The sequence below is a fragment of the Orycteropus afer genome, unplaced genomic scaffold, assembly GCF_000298275.1.
Source record: "Orycteropus afer afer isolate SDZICR_OR568_19922 unplaced genomic scaffold, OryAfe1.0 scaffold00158, whole genome shotgun sequence".
Classification (NCBI taxonomy): domain Eukaryota; kingdom Metazoa; phylum Chordata; class Mammalia; order Tubulidentata; family Orycteropodidae; genus Orycteropus; species Orycteropus afer.
In genome coordinates, this window is record NW_006921745.1 from 7,146,919 (window position 1) to 7,161,930 (window position 15,012).

Sequence of the window (15,012 nt, forward strand, 5' to 3'; positions counted from 1 at the left end):
GCACCCAGGCTCCCGTCTGAGCACACCGACTGTGATGGAGTTCCTGTGGGCCCAGAAGGTAGTTGGGAGTGGGAATGGCCACACCTCCGTTCATGTGGTGTATTTTTTAAGCTGCTCCACAAGTCATGCAAGCTTGGGAAACACTGCTCCTAGTAGTTAAGCAGGGGTCCTTCCTCTTTGGTTCTCTCCTCCTCTGTAGACCTGTGGTGTAGAGTAAATTACACAGTGTGGCTTTTCTAGCCATAAGTCTTTATAAACCCCGTGGCAGAATTTGCCATGAGCAACTGAGTAGCTACTAACTGTTAAAGTTATCCACCTGGGGTATTTCTGTTGAGGGTGGCATGAAGCAATCTTCTGGAAAGTTCTCTCTCTCTCAGGTGTACAATTCTGATGTTGGGTTTGGTTGGTTTGAGCCACTCTGCCAGGCTCAAAAAAAAAAAAAAAAAAAAACACCCTCTTAGAGGCAGAAGGATCTCTCACTGTGGCTGAGAGACATGACAGACATGCACTACTCAGAGAGACACTGAGAGACATGTAACGCTGGGAGAGAGACTGAGACTGTTGGCTGAGAGACAGCAGGCTACGAGAGACTGAGCGTGTTCCTGAACTTGAATTGTAGCCTGTTGCTTCCCTAATAAACCCCATAATCTGTGAGTTCTGTGTGGCCACTGCAGTGAATTATTGAACCCAGCAAAGAGGTGGTGGGTGCTGCAGAAGGAACGGTTGGTGTCAGAGTTGGTGAAAGTGCTGGAGGGAAGCAGCACATCTGGCCTCACAGAATAGGCCTTGGGCTACTGATGTTGATTCTGTTTTCCTCTTGTGGGGTTAGAGGAGGTCAGACGATGTGGCCTCCCTGCACCTTTGGTAAGAATCCCAAATAAAGTACTGCAAACCAGGCAGCACAATCCACAAGGACTTGAGGTATTCCTTAGGGCTAGAGCACAGCAATGTGAAGGACTGGCTGGACACAAAGGAGAGATCAAAGAGAGAACTGGAATGGCAGTGGGTCCATCTGCCTTTCTGTTTGGTGTGATGCTGCATGCTTTCCAGGAAAGCCCAGAAAGTTAATAGAAACATGTAAGTTGTTTGCTATAACAGTGACCTGGGAATACTGAGATGCAGATGTCTCATAGGTGAGGCCATCCAGAATTGCACACTTTGGATTCCATAGGAAGCTACATCTCACTGATGTCAGTAAGTAAAAGCAGCCTAAGTTTTCTTCAACCCTCAGACTCCAATGCTCTCTGGCTCTCCTTTCTTTTCCTGAAATCTTACATCTCTGGATCCCATGATCAATCATTAGCAAAATCACTTAGATCTTCAACCTCTTGTGGCAACATTCCCTTCACCTTGCCTCTAAATTAAAGCTGGCTCACCTTTGAAGAACAGCTTCCCCTATCATAGTCCTCTCAAGTAATGACTGTTTTCAAGAGCATTTGGAAGCAATCAGCCATAGGACACGATGACCCTCGAGACCAGAAGAACTAGATGGTGCCTGGCTATCAACATTCAAATTGAGGATATGCCGGACAAACAGGAGTGCATAAGTATGAGGGGCACAGGGGGAGGGTTACAGAGTAGGGAGGGAAGGAGGCTGGGTTAGGGTTGGACATAGTAAATGGGGAATAAAACTAAATGTACACGTAATGTTGAATGTAAAACAAGCTCTTAAAAAAAAAAAAAAAATCAAAGAGTGACTTTTTTCTCCCCAACATTGCTGTGCCACTGTGCTTGTTGTTGTTATTTGCCATCGAGTCGGCCCTGACTCCTAGCGACCCCTCCTTGGGTTTCTGAGGCAGTTATCACTACAGAAGTAGGATTACCCAACCTTCCTTCCGAGGAGTGGCTGGTGGTTCAAACTCCTGGTTAGCAGTCAAGTGCCTTAGGCACTATGCTACCAGAGCTCCCTAGGAGGTGAGATAAATATTCTTGCTCTTCAATCTAACTTGAAAAGCATTGCTTCTCTATGCTTTTAAAATCCCTCTTCTGTGCAGCTCACACACCTTTTCATTCTCCCATTATTTTCTCCTTCCTGCAGACACCTATTCACCTGTCACAGCCCCAATTCTTTGGAAGTTTTAGGCTCTGCTGTTACATCACTACAGATCTCTTGTCACAATTCTTGGTAATTTTATTATCCCACAGATGATGCTTCCTTCTAACATCCTGACTAGTTCCTTGATCTCTGCCCTCATTCAACTTGAAAACTATGGTCAATCATTACAACCACACTTCTGCATACAATCTCAAATCTCTCTGTTCTACTCTTGAAATTCCCTGGATTAAACTAAACCACAAACCTTATTAAGTACAACTGTCTGCTTATTACATGTCTTCACCTTCCCAGCAGACTGTGGCTGAAGAAAAACACACTACCAAACAGACCAACTAGTCTCATTTTAAAGTCACAATCACCATCTTCAAGTCAGCAAGTCTGTCTTTAATGCTACACACCAATTATACCACATTTCTTAATTATATTCACTTAGATAACTATTCCTTTTTCCTTTTCAAGCCTTCATTACCTCTTTTGCTCTCCTCCTTCTAACTGATAACCTTACTTCTTATTTCATTGAGAAAACAGACAATCAAAAGAACATTTCCAAGTGTCTCAGACCAACTCTACTCATCCATCATCATCTGTCCTCTACATTAACTTTTCCTCTGTGACCAGGCATGAGTTATCAGTGCTCTGAGTTAAGGTCAACCCATTCTCCTATATACTGGGTTCCATCCCCTCTTGCCTTCTGAAAGACACTACAATTAACTAATTAACTACAATTCTCCTCTCTTATACCATCATGTCTCCCTCTTATACTAGATTAATCCCACCAGCATCCAAACAAGCTATTTCTCTCATTTTAATCCCATGTAGATATCCCTTGCCATTTCACCTATCACCTCATTGCTACAGCAAAACTCTTTGAGTTTATTCTTGATGTCGTCATTTTTTTTATCACTGTATTTTTTGAATCCACACCATTCTACCAAAACTACTCTTACTAAGGTTATGAACAACCTCCAAATTGGCAAATCCATTGGTTAGCTCTTGCTCTTGATCTTACTTGATTTATTGGTAAGATTTGGCAAAGGTGATTACTCTGTCCTGCTAGTAACACCTTTTTCCCTTAACTTCCAGATTACGATACTCTCTTCTCAGTTTTCTTTGCTTGGATTTTGCTTCATCTACCTGACCTCTAAACAAAGTACCATAGGGCTTGGGCCTTGAGCTTACTTTATTTTCTACTTACACTCACTTCTTTCATTATCTCATAGCTTAAGTTTATATGCTAATGACTCTCTGGAAGCTCATATCTCTCGCCTGAACCCAGACTCTTACTATCTACTTGATATGTCTGAGATATACATATTAGATGTGTGTATATATATAAATATATATAATTATTGTATAATGTATAATTCGGAAGGAAGGTTGGGCATTCCTACTTCCGTAGTGATACTGCCTCGGAAACCCAAGGAGGGGTCGCTATGAGTCGGGGCCGACTCGATGGCAAAACAACAACAACAACAACAACAACTGTATAATTATTTATATATGTATATTACATAATATAATTATATATATTATTGTATATATAAATATTAATATACATCATAATATATATTAATAAATATACATAATTATTAATTATGTATAATTAATGTGTGTGTGTGTGTGTATAAAATAATTATTTTTTCTGGTGTGTGTGGGGGATGTTTATCTTCCCTACTAGAATGTAAGCTCCAAGAAGGCAGGGTTGTCCCCCCTACCCCAAGGTGTTGGTGACTACACTTTTTAGAAGAGTACTTCATAAAAGAGCCATTCTGAATGAACAGATGGAAGATGAAGCACCAAGCTAGACTGGTCTTAAATATATTTAGGTTCATAGTGGCAATGTGCTAGTCAAATCTTTTTTATTTCTCTGAGTTAGGAAAGGCCTCAGAAAGGCCTTCAGTAAAGTAAACTAGACACCTAGTTTGTAGAGCTTTGGCCTGCACTTGCTTTCTCTTCCATTTTTTAAATGTCTACAGTGGCTATTTCAAACCCACCTCACAATTTTTAGTTTCATTCCTCTTGCTCATGGTGACCCCAGATTAGTGCCTTTCTAAGGAATACCACTTTCCCTAAAAACCTGCATATACTAAATATTGGGGAAAGCATGATGTAGCCAAGGACATACTGGCAGCAGATATCAGGGCATTTGAGCACAAAGTGACAAGACATCAGAGAGATAAAACTTCTAGGAGAGAGATCCAGGAAAATAACCAAAACAACTTTTCATGATTATCTGTCCACATTACTTATAGTGGGATGCAGGATATTACCATATGTGTGTGAAGCTGGGAGGATACAGAGACAGATGGCACAATTTTGAAGAATGATAAATCCATCAAAAGCTTTGAATATGTATTCTTTGAGTTGGACTTAGTGAGGTCAGTAAAGATATTGGAATGATCTCTGTCTTAGTGGGCTGAACAGTGTTCCCCCAAAATTCATGTCTACCCAGAATCTCAAAATGAGGTCTTATTTGGAAAAAGGGTCTCTGCAGATGTAGTTAAGATAAGGATCAAGATGAGCTTATACTGGATTAGCTCAAAAACCAAACACACTGCCATAGAGTTGATTCTGACTCATAGTAACTCTATAGGGTTTTCATGGCTGTAAATCTTTACAGAAGCAGACTGCCTCACCTTTCACCTGCATAGTAGCTGATGGGTTTAAACTGCAGACCTTCTGGTTAGCAGCCCAATGCTTTAACCACAGTGCCACCAGAACTTCCTTACTGGATTAGAGTAGGCCCTAAATCCAATGAAAGCACCCTTATAACCGACAAAAGAAAGACAAAGACACAGAGAAAAAGGTAATGTAAAGTTGAAGGCAGATACTGGAGCAATGTGTGTCTCTAAGACCAGAGATGCATAGGATTGTCAGCAACCACCAGAAACTAAAAGATAGGCATGCAACATGTTCTTCAGAGCCTTCAGAAAGAACCAACCCTGCTGACTTCTTGATTTCAGACTTCTGGCCTCCTAAATGTTGAGAGAATATATTTCTGTTGTTTTATGTCACACAGTTTGTGGTATCTGTTATGGCAGTCCTAGGAAACTAATATACTCTATTACCCTGATGGCTTAAAGAGGCCTGCCATTAATGAAAAGAGTAAGGGGACTCTTAAGAACCATTAACATTGAGTATATAGCAAATTCTCAAAAGTGCTGAACAATGAAGATAATTATAGGCACATCTTGGGTAATGACTTATCATGCTGCCCAAAATCTCATTTCAATAAACAAATTTCCATGCAGATTTTCACGATTTCTGCCCTCAGTATTTCTTAACAACTGGTTGCCAAAGTGTGATCCTCAACCAACAATATCAGATTTACCAAGGAACTTATTTGAAATGCAAATTCTCAGGCCTCACCCTTGTTGTTGTTATTACGTGCTGTCAAGTCAGCCCCGACTCATAGTGACCCCTCCTTGGGTTTCTGAGGCAATGTCACTACAGAAGTAGATTGTACAACCTAGACCTACTGAATTAGAAACTCAGGGGGTAAAGCCCAGCAAGCTATGTTTTAACAAAGTTTCCAGGGAATTCTGATGTATGTTAAAGTTTGAGCAACCCTGCTATGAATGAATGACTGCTAGTGTTACTGCTCCAAAATTACATATAATCATGCCTTTCCCCTTCACCCTTCTGTAAGTCCTCAGCATAGCTTTTTCAGATTGATCTTACTCTATGTTTCTTATCCTAGGCCCCAATGGCTTAAAAATCTTGTATTCCACACAACTAATCAACACAGAAATATTGCATATTCATAAGCAGTCACAGGTCTGCTGACCAGCCTCCTTCTCACACACCCATTAGTGCAGATGCTGAGCACACTGATCCTTCTCTAGGGTGCTGTCGATGCCTGAACTCCACCACTGGCAGCATCTTCACTCTTCTTCCTTTTCCCATAGAAGGTTCCCTCATTCCCTCCTCCATAATTCATTAGTACTTAGTCTAGACCTCGATGAGAGCACACATAACACGATATTCATTATACTAAGTCATTTTCATTCATTCATTTATATAAATAGTATTACTTTTATAAATGTCTCTCTACACAATACAATTTTGAGCTTTCTAAAACAATAAGCCACTGCTTGTCTGTCAAATTGTCGTGCTGTGAAGGCTTCCGTATTGCTGTAAGACTGGAGGCTGTGCCACTAGTATTTCAAATAACAGCAGGCTCACCTATGGTGGACAGGTTTCAGCGGAGCTTCCAGACTAAGACTGGGAAGAAAGACAGGGTCATTCACTTCTGAAAAAATCGGCTGCTGAAAACCTTATGAATAGCAGTGAAACACTATCTGATATAGTCTTGGAAGATGAGCCCCTCAGTTGGAAGGCATTCAAAATTATGACTAGAGAAGAGCTGCTTTCTCAAAATAGAGTCGACTTTAATGATAAGGACAGCGTACAGCTTTCAGGACTTTCATTTGCTGATGGGGCATGACTCAAAATAGGAAGAAATAGCTGCATACATTCATTTATAATCAGAACACGGGATGTATGCAGTATGAACCTAGGAAAATTGGAAGTAGTCAAAATGAAATGGAACACATAAAGATCAATATCCTAGGCATTAGTGAGCTGAAATGGACTGGAACTGGCCATTCTGAACCAATCATGTGATCTACTATGCTGGAAATGACAAATTAAAGAGGAATGGTGTTGCCTTCATCATCAAAAAGAACATTTCAAAATCTATCCTAAAGTACAATGCTGTCAGTGATAGTATAATATCCACACGCCTACCAAGAAGACCAGTTAATACAACTATTATTTAAATTTATGCACCAACCACTAAAGCTAAATGAAGAAATTGAAGATTTTACCAACTTCTACTGACTGAAATTAACCAAACATGCAAACATGTATTGATTATTACTGGTGATTGGAATGCAAAAGTTGGGAAACAAGGAAGAATCATCGGTAGTCAGAAAATATAGCCCTGGTGACAGAAATGACACTGGAGCTTGCATGGAAGAATTTTGCAAGACCAATGACTTATTCATTGCAAATATCTTTTTTCAACAACATACACAGTGACTCTATGCATGAAATTCACCAGATGGAAAACACAGGAATCAAATCAACTACATCTGTGGAAAGAGGTGATGGAGAAATTCACTATCATTGGTTAGAACGAGGCCCCATTCTTACTGTGGAAAAAACCATCAATTGCTCTTATGCATGTTCAAATTGAAGCTGAAGAAAAGGTCTGCTACAAAAGACCTTTTTAAAGTGCTAAAGAGCAAATGTGCCACTCTGAAGACTAATGAGTGCCTAACGCAAGCCATAGTATTTTCAATTGCCTCATATGCATCTGAAAAATGGACAATAAATAAGGAAGACCAAAGAAGAGCTGATACCTTTGAATTGTGGTGTTGGCAAAGAATACCAAAAATACCATGGACTACCAGACCTAACAAATTTGTCCTGGAAGAAGTGAAGCTAGAATGCTTTTTAGAAGTGAGGATGGCCAAAGTTCCTCTTACCTACTTTGCTCATGTTGCCCAATGGGACCATTTCCTGAAGAAGGATACTATATGCTTGGTAAAGTAAAAGGTCAGCAAAAAAGGGAAAACCCTCAAGAGATGGACTGATACAGTTGCTGCAGTAATGGATTCAAGCACAGCAAGGATTGTGAGGATGGTGTAGGATGGTGAGTTGGAGCAGATGTGATGGCACCTAACAACAATAACAAAGAATAAGCCATCTGCCTTTGGTGGTATTTGAGTCAGAGATGATGCAACTCTCATTGCAGAGATAAACACTTATTGCATACCTACTGTGTGCTGGGTATTCTATTGGATGCTGCTGGTTTTATGAGAGGTACACTTAAAATTGAGACTGGGCAATCTACTTCCGTAGTGATACTGCCTTGGCAACACAAGGAGGGGTCGCTATGAGTCAGGCCTGACTTGATGGCACATAACAACAACAACAACACTTAAATTATTTTGTTGATATGGGCTTGTCCCACACCCGTCAAAATTGAGAATAAGGCCTGCTGGTGGAGTCTTGTCTCCAGTTATTTTGTTCTGGTATTTTCGATGAGATTTGCTGAATCTAAAATTATTCAATTAGTCACAATAATATGATTTTTTTTAAAAGAAAAACATCAAGAATGTGGTGCATCCTCAATATATCTGTAATGTAACTGAAGTTACATAGAGAAATGTGAGATTTACAAATTCTTCATCCTTGAGATTTTGACATGAAGTCAAATGAAATATAAAGACGGTATTCCAAAGGTTCAAGCTTTTTATTTTATATATAAACCATTCAAATCTTCTCTCATCTATCAATATGTAAACAGGATGGGGACAATGATGATAAAGAATGAAGATAATTAGAGATGATCTCAGAAAAGGCAGGCAAGGCAAGAACATGTATGATCCCACCATAGGAAAATGGTTAAGTGCCTTCACAGCTACCTTGGGGAATGGTGCATGAAGTTTGGAATAGATACACAGAAAGTGTACATTAAAATTCTATTTTGCTGCAAGCTGCAATCAGGCATGGGAAGGAGTGTGAATACAGAGGAGAATGACAGAAGATCAGTACAACAAATAAGTTTGACCGAGATACTCAATTATTTTCTTTAGTGTTGAGAAGGCAGGGCTTCATTACTGTATATCTTTGAAGAACAAATTCATTACTTCTCTCTCACTGAAAGATTTTGTTGATACAAATAAATCCATCTTTCTAGGGTCATAAAATGATCAAGTGCAACTTAAACACTATAAACATGTCCACAAGATGGACTGCATTTACTTACAAACAATTCTCAATTGAATGCTTTCCACAATTTATGTTACATGCATATTTTGCTGGTTTAAGGACTGTAGATTTTGAGATCTGTCACCAGTATATATTTACTTATGTATATCTATCTGTATAAGGAAGAGAATTAAAAGTTTTTCATCCAAAGAAATATACTTTAACTGGCTCCCATTTTAAACTGTTACTTCTAGAGTTCTTTTTAACATTTACTTTTAGACAACATGGGGAGCTACCTCAAGTTTATCAAAATAAAATTCCTTGTATTTAGTAATGCTTTTAGGGAAACTATTTAATACCAAACTGATACATAGTTAGAAAATTCTGTCAGATTTCTGCAAACTATGCTCTTCTGCATCAACATAACTATGAACATGTTTGAGGAAACATGAGATACTTTCCAAATATATGTGTATGTACAGTAACAAGCATGTATTAGGCTTACTTAAAAATATCCTCAGACAACTGTAAAAAATGAAAACTAACATACTATACAAGCTGGTGGACTTCAACATGGAGGAGGCATGATAACCTATGGGGTGTGGAAAGAAACTACTGGGATTTAAAGTTGTGTTTATTTTTAAAATCTTATTCTTTTTGTATTTCTACTTCTGGAAGACATCAGCTATGAAGGATCTTGGCTCAAAGCAAAGAATACCAGAAAGATGTTTTTTTGTGTTTTATTGCCTATGGAAAGGCATTTATTTGATCGTGTGGATCATAACAAATTGTGGGTAAGATTGAGAAGAATGGGAATTCCAGAGCACTTAATTGTACTCATGAGGAGCTCTACATAGACCAGCAGGCTGTCATTCAAACAGAACAAGGGGACACTGCATGGTTTAAAATCAGGAAGGGAGTGTGTTAGGGTTGTGCCCCTTCACCATACTTACTCAATCAGTATGCTAACCAAATAATCCGAGAAGCTGGACTATATGATGAACATAGCATCAGGATTGGAGGAAAGCTCATTACCAACCTGAGATATGCAGACGACACAACTTTGCTTGCTTAACATGGGGATGACTTGAAGCATTTACTGATGAAGATTAAAGAAGACTGCAGTCTGCAGTATGGACTACATCGCAATATAAAGAAAACAAAAATCCTCACAAACAGACCAATAAGCAGCATCATGATGAATGGAGAAAAGACTGAAGTTATCAGAGACTTCAAATTACTTGGTTCTACAATTAACGCCAATGGAATCAGCAATCAAGACATCAAAAGACATATTGCACTGGATAAATCATTTGCAAAAGACCTCTTTCAAGTGCTCAAGAGCAAAGATATCTCCTTGAAGACTGACATGTGTCTAATCCAAGCCATGGTAGTTTCAATCACCTCATACACATGTGAGAGCTGGACAATGAAAAAGGAAGACCAAAGAAGAGTTGATGTTTTTGAGTTGTGGTGATGGAGAAGAATGCTGAATGTAGCATGGACTGCTAAAGAACTAACAAATCTGTCCTGGAAGAAGTGCAGCTGGAATGCTTCTTGGAAGTGAGAATGGCCAGAATTTGTCTCACCAACTTTGGTCATGTTGTCAGAAGGGACCATTCTCTGGAGAAGGATGTCATACTTGGTAAAGTGTAGGGTCAATGAAAGAGGAAAAGGACCTCAACAAGATGGATTGACATGGTGGCTGCAGCAAGGGGCTAAGGTACAGTAGGGATTGTGAGGCCAGCACAGAACCAGCAGTGTTTCGTTCTGTTATACATAAGGTTGCTATGAGTCAGAGATGACTCGATAGCACATAACAGCAAACAACAACACTTCTGGAAGTGTTTTATAATCAATGATTAATACAGTTAGTAAGTTGTAATCTTTATAAATAAGGCAGGTAAACTGGGTGTTCTTGCTCTATAAATTTTTCAGTGATAGGTATGCATGAGTTCAGTGGCTGCTACTCTAAACTGTGACTGGTAGAAGATGAGTTCATGTTAAAGGTCCTATTCTTTCTGGAATGGTAGAATCTAATGCAGTCATTAATTTTATTCAATGTCTTATGCAGCAACATGACTACAAATATGTTTGAGGAAACATGAAATATATTCTAAATGTATAGATCTATATAGTAATAAGCACTGAAGCATTAGGTTTAATTAAAAACTTTCAGAGAATTGTTCCAAATGGAATGAATCTGGAGATGGGAAAAGAAGCAAACTTCCCATTAATCATAGCTAATCATACCAGTATCCTGTAGAGATTAAAACCTGCTGATCAATTACTCATTGCTCTGGTCCACCTTGAGGCAGACTCTTCCTGAGGACAGTGCTAGTACTTTGTGACTTCCAATGGACGTGTTTACCCCACATGTGCTGAATCAGATGGCCAGCTTCACTGTGACTGCTTGTAACCTATTCTGATCCAGCTCATCTCTTCCTTTTGGATCACTGGATATAAGCCCAGGCTGAACTTCAGAGTCAATCGTCTGCTCTGGGAATAAGGTCCTCAAAATCCCTAGTTCCTTAGACCTTCCACCAGAATAATCCAAATATCAGGCAGCTTACTTTGTCAGCTTTCTCTACTTTGCACAGCTCAACATGGCTGAAGATGGGACCCCAAAGAGGGCAGAATGAATCTACAGGAAATGGATGCTACTTACTTCAGCAGTGTCTTGCTTACTTGGGAATCGTTCCAAATCACATTCTCTGTGGTAAATATGTCAAATTATGTCAAAATGTTTTGCCCTTCCAATGCTCACAATGATTTTTTATTTTTACTAAGATGACTATGGTCACTCAAGACCAACTCCCTGAGCATCCTTTCAGCACATCTCAAAATGTTGTTGTAGCCACATTCATTCTCCCCTTCCCTTCAAAACTTCCATTATCATTTAATTTTCCTTGTTCACGCCTACCTCAAAAGAGAGTTCTCCCCACACTTTACTCAGAACTGTACTTTCTCTCTTACCAATTCATAACTTATACTTTTTTGCCCCCAGACTTCTATCTACACTGTGTCCACTGACTAGAATACTCTCTCTCACCTCCATTCAATCCACCCATCATCATCATCATCATCATCTTCTTTACTGTGATTTGGGTGAAAGCTTACAGAGCAAATTCACTTTCCATATAGCAGCTCACATACACTTTGTCTCATACATTGACTACAATTTACCACATGGTAATAGCTCCTCTACTTCTTCTCCATAGTTACCTCTTCCCTGTGTCCTTCTCTTCATGTACTCCTGTGCCCTGAGCTGTCTCCCTGTGCATACATAGAATTGGCTATTGTAAATAGTACTGCAATGAACATGGCTGTGCATATATCTGTTGTATTGGCTCTTACTTCTTTAGGACATATTCCTAGTAATGGAATGGCTGGGTCAAATGGTATTTCTAATTCCAACTTTTCAAGGAATCGCCATACTGCTTTCCACAGTGGCTGGATCACTTTACAGCAGTGTATGAAAGTACCAATCTCTCCTCACCCTAGCCAGCATATGTTATCTTGTCTTGTTAACTATGCTACTAGTGCTGGAGCAAGATGGTATCTCATTGTTGTTCTGATTTGCATCTTTCTGATGGTTCATGATCATGAGCATTTCTTCATATGTTTGGTGGCCACCTGAATATCCTCTTTGGTGATGTGTCTATTCAGGTCTTCTGCTCATTTCTGAATTAGTCAATCCACCCCTATTCTTAAGCAAAGAAAAATGTTAAGTTGAACTTGAGACCTCCCGAGTTCCCCTTTATGACCATATTTTCTCTGTACTGTTCTATCTTGCCACTTGTATTTCTTTTCCCCTATTCAATCATTGAGTGAGTGTGTGAACTGCTTATTCATTTTTTGTCCCTTAGTATCTGCCAAAGGGGCAAGGAGGACGCATCTTCTGACCTCCTCTAAACCCACAAGAGGAGGACAGAATCACTATCCCAAGTGATTAGCAGCCCAAGGCCTATTCCTGCGAGGCCAGACATGCTGCCTCCCTCTAGCATTTTCACCAACCCTGACACCAACTGTGGTGGTTAAGTTTGTGTGTCAACTTGGCTGGGCCTGGTTAAGTGACTGGGCAGCTGAATGTAGTTATTCCCCATGATGTGACTGGCAATCAACTCCATGGTGGGAACTACCACAAGCAGCTGAGTCTACTTTAGGGATGTGGTCTGCTTCTCATATATGAAAAACAGCTTTGGGAATGAATGGTCTCTAGTTTTACGACACACTTGAACCCTGCCTGTAGCCATGTCACTGTTCAGCAGCCTGCCATGCTCTGCTGACGTTGGGACTTTCAATGAACTTGAAATAACGACCTGCTGGGTGGTTTGGTAACATTGGGACTGTGCCATGTTATTTGTCAACCTTAGGCTTATTTAGTCTTAGCAGCCAGTAGCTCCCTAAGTGAAGAGATGTCTCTAGCTTCAGTGGGCTGGAAGCAAGAGGCAGAGCTGAACCCCAAGGTCGAGGTGCTTTCACACAGCTCCTAGAGCCTGGCACTTGAACTTGGACTTCTAGCTTCCTGAACTGTAAGAGAATAAACTCCTGTTTGTTCAAGCCATCCCATTTGTGGTATATGCTTGTCAGAGTGGCACTACGTAACCAGAACACCAACCATCCCTCCCATGCACTCATTACCTCTCTGCTGGGCTCAACAATTTGCTGCAGTGGCCACACAGAACTAACAAACACCACTCACAGATTATGGGGTTTATTGGGGAAGCAATAGGCTACAACTCAAATTCAACAAAGTGTTCAGGATTCAGTTCCTTGGTCAGGACAGTCTCCCCTCTGCCAGCCAGATAGGTCTGCTTCCCTGTTTCTCTCCTCTTAGTTCCACTGCTTGCTGTCGCTCAGCTGGGCATCTTTCAGCAATGGGTCAGTCTTTCAGACACAGGTTGGACTCTAAGCCATGCATCTCTCTCAGCCAGCAGTGAGAGATATTTCTCCTCCCTGCCTCTAGGAGGGCTCACTTTAAGCCCAGCGGAGTGACAAAACCAACCAATCCCAACATCAGAATTCCACACACCTGAGAGAGAGTAAACTTCCCAGAAAACTGCTTCATGCTGCTCTCAACAGAAATACACCAGGTGGATAACTTTAACAATCAGGAGCTACTAAGTTTCTCATAGCAAATTCCACCACTTAGTTTACAAGGAATATGGCTAGAAGAGCCATATTATGTAATTTACTACACTGCACTACTTCAGTGCTTCTAGTATAGATGTATATATACATATATATACCAAAACCAAACCTAATGCCAAGGAGTTGGTTCTGACTCATAGTGACACTATTAGACATTGCAGAACTGCCCCCACAGGGTTCCCAAGGCTGTAAATCTTTATGGAAGAAGATTGCTATATCTTTTTCTGCAGAGTGGTTGGTGGGTTCAAACCGCCAACATTTTGGTTAGGCAGCTCAATGCCTTAAACACTGTACCATCAGAGCTCCTTATACACACACACACACACACACACACACAGATATAAATATATAGCCACATGTTGCATACCATTTGTTCAGGCAATGTCTGACCACATATAAGTCCATGGTCCTAAATTCTTTAACACCTAAAGTATTAAAAAATCTGAGATACATATAAATCGCTGTTGTTGTTGTTATGTGCCGTCGAGTCGGACCCAACTCATAGTGACACCCCCTTGGGTTTCCGAGGCGGTATCACTATGGAAGTAGATTGCCCAACCTTCCTTTCCTTCTGAGGAGTGGGTGGTGGGTTGGAACTGCCAGCCTTCTGGTTAGCAGTCAAGTGCCTTAGGCACTACGCTACCAGAGCTCCAATAAATTGCTAGCAACAACAACAAAAAAGGGGGGGTACTACTTTACTATATGCATCAAAATATTATTATTACTGTATTATTATGTTAAAGATGTCAATGTATCTGGAAATGTTTCTTGAATGTTTTTTATGCATATAAAAGGATACTATATTCTATAAAGACAAACATTTAACTAACTGACATTAGATATGAACTGTACCTAATTTTTCTGACTTATGTATAAATTTAACTTAAACATAGATTTATGAATGGAATTCACTCATAATACAGGGACTGCCTGTATATAATATGATTTTCACACAATGTCTAAATCACATAACATCCTATTTCACAGACTGTTTCATGGATGTTACCTGACATATGACTTTATATATGTGTATGTATATGTATGTGTATGTGTGTATATATATACACGCATACATATATATA

At 39.9% G+C, this 15,012-nt stretch overlaps 1 protein-coding gene across 1 annotated transcript in view; it reads right to left on the reverse strand.

The window, feature by feature from the left end:
- KIF16B (kinesin family member 16B) overlaps window positions 1–15,012 on the reverse strand; it is a 640,246-nt gene that overhangs the window by 88,100 nt on the left and 537,134 nt on the right. The gene's annotated exons all lie outside the window — the stretch shown is intronic.